This window comes from Crocuta crocuta, unplaced genomic scaffold, assembly GCF_008692635.1.
Source record: "Crocuta crocuta isolate KB4526 unplaced genomic scaffold, BGI_CrCroc_1.0 scaffold35, whole genome shotgun sequence".
Classification (NCBI taxonomy): Eukaryota; Metazoa; Chordata; class Mammalia; order Carnivora; family Hyaenidae; genus Crocuta; species Crocuta crocuta.
In genome coordinates, this window is record NW_027530625.1 from 6,470,637 (window position 1) to 6,473,371 (window position 2,735).

Here is a 2,735-nt window from a genome sequence, read left to right on the forward strand (position 1 = left end):
AAGGCCCAGCCCATCGGCCCAGGCGAAGGAGTGTAGCCTTTCGAGTGGGCACAAGTGAGCTACTGAACATGCAAGAGGAGAGGCATGCCCACAGGCGTGTTTAGACTCATCAGGAGACTGTTGAGTCATCCAGGTGAGAGAAAAACAAAGAGGGAAGGACATACAGACCCATGACAGCTAGACTCAACTAGGTTTGGTGGCTGGTTGCGTGAGGAGTCCAGAGAGGGATACGGAGGGGAGGCAGCATTCCGGGGGATTCATTGACTCTACCTCCTGGGACTAGAGAATGGAGGGACAGCACTTTGGGGTGAAGTGACACACTGGGCGAGGGAGGGACAGGTCCAGAAGGGAGCTGGAAACACGGATCCATTCGGAGCTCGAGGAGGGAGGCCCGCGAGCTGGCGGATATGAAGCAACGGCCAAGGGTCCAAGAAAAATCAGACTAATGCGCAGAATTAGTAAAGAGGGGCTGGCCCAGGGCGGGGGGTGCAGAAAGGGAAGGGAGTGGCGGTGCAACACTGCAGGGAAGAGAGAACTGCCGTGAGAGACAGAGACAGAGACAGGCAGGCAGGCAGGCAGGCAGAGAGATGTCAAGTCAGCTGTCTCCTGAGAGGCAGCCGGAGTAGAGAGTGTGGGTTCTAGCCCTAGCTGGGGACTTCGCTGACGCGGGCCCCCGAACATGGCCGAGAGTGCCTTTTTTGGCCTGAAGATGAAGAAACAGTCCCTGGATAATTTCACAATTCAGTCTTGAGGATTGTGCAAAATGGAAAAGTGTCAAATCAGATAGGAAAATATGAAGGCACAATCTGGGGCACCTGGGTGGCTCAGTCGGTTAAGCGTCCGACTTGGGCTCAGGTCATGATCTGCCTGCTCGTGAGTTCAAGCCCCGCACCGGGCTCTGTGCTGACAGCTCAGAGCCTGGAGCCTGCTTCGGATTCTGTGTCTCCCTCTCTCTCTGTCCCTCCCCTGCTCATGCTGTCTCTCTCTCTCTCTCTCTCAAAAATGAATAAGACATTAAAAAAAATTAAAAAGGAACGTGAATATTACAAAAATGATTAAATTGTATACTTTAAGTGGGTGACTTGTATGGTATGTTAATTACACCTCCATAAAGCTGTTAAATATACAATGTTTAAGTTAACAAAAGAAAAAAATTTAAATAAATAACTTCAGAAAGATGTAAAATAAACAAAGCCACGGTTTAATCCTAGCACGTGCATGTGCAATCCTACAGGACACACTCAGTACCATCCTCCAGCTTGATTTTATTTTTTTAATGTCTATTTTTGAGAGACAGAGCATGAGCGGGGGAAGGGCAGAGAGAGAGGGACACACAGAATCCGAAGCAGGCTCCAGGCCTGAGCTGTCAGCACAGAGCCCGACGCGGGGCTCGAGCTCACGAACCGCGAGATCATGACCCGAGCTGAAGTCAGACACTCAACAGACCGAGCCCCCCTGGCTTGATTTTAAAACCTACCATCTCCCACTTTAAACGTGTCCTCACGCTCTCATTCTGTTTTCCGTTCAAAGCTGTGCAAACCGTAAAAGGAGCCCACTCCGTCCCTCCAAGTCCTCCTCGGGTGGAAGCAGGCGGCCAACAGAGTCAAAAGCACTTCTTCTCCAATGTCCGAAAAATCTCTTCTTGAATAAAACTCGTTTCCTCAACCTTGATCTGCACCCGCTCCCTCGCCTCCCCGTCCCCCCCGCCTTGTCTCCCCGCCCAGATCCACAGAACAGTTTGAGAAATTAAGGTTTTATTTTACAGGAATGTTTTTCTCATGGAAAATCACTGTCAGACGTTTGTCTGTAAATCTAATAATTGTTCACCTGATCATAAAAAACAAGGGACAGATATTTAAGGCTTTCGTTGATTCTTGGGTCCCCAATAATACATTCCATGGACAGCTAAGCTCCGCCAAGGGAACACAAGTCAGGAGGGTTATTATTTGTGTCATCTGGAAGCATGGAGGTTGTCAAGCAAATTAAGAGCGTAAACAAGGCTGTAGGTCGCTTTAAACTACTTGAGGGAACAAATATACAAACAATTCAAGTAAAGATTATAAATCCTCCCTCGCTATTGAGATAGATCAAGGCTTGTGAAAGCTCTCGGCTAATTGGTAATAAAAACTCCTTTCCAGGGCCACCCGGGTGGCTCAGTTGGTTTAAGCGTCCGACTTCGGCTCAGGTCATGGTCTCATGGTTCGTGGGTTCGAGCCCCGCATCGGGCTCTGTGCTGACAGCTCATAGTGCATTTCGGATCCTCTGTCTTCCTCCCCTTCTGCCCCTCCCCCGCTTGCACACTCTCTCTGTCTCTCTCTAAATAAATAAATAAACTTAAAAAACCCCACAACTCCTTTCCACACACCCCTCCATTTGAGAGTCCTCTCTCTGTTTCATCTCCCATCCCCAGAGCCTATTTGCAGGAGTTCTAGGGGTTTCCTTGAACACTTGCTAACACCATCTGCTCTTAGGCTGTCCTGCTGAAAATCTCACTATGTATTTTCCCCTATTAGTACGCAATTCTTTCCTAGCCCTAACGTATGCAAGCCTGAGCAACAGCGTTTGATACCAAAACTTTTGCTTTCAATCTACATTTGAATTGAGTCTACCTTAAAAATGACTCAAACCAACAATATGTTTTCAATAAAGTTGTCTGTATTCTAGAACCTTCTGCAAGCTGTAATAAAGGTCGAAATAAGGTCGAAATAAGTTAGAAGATCTTAACTACTAAAAAC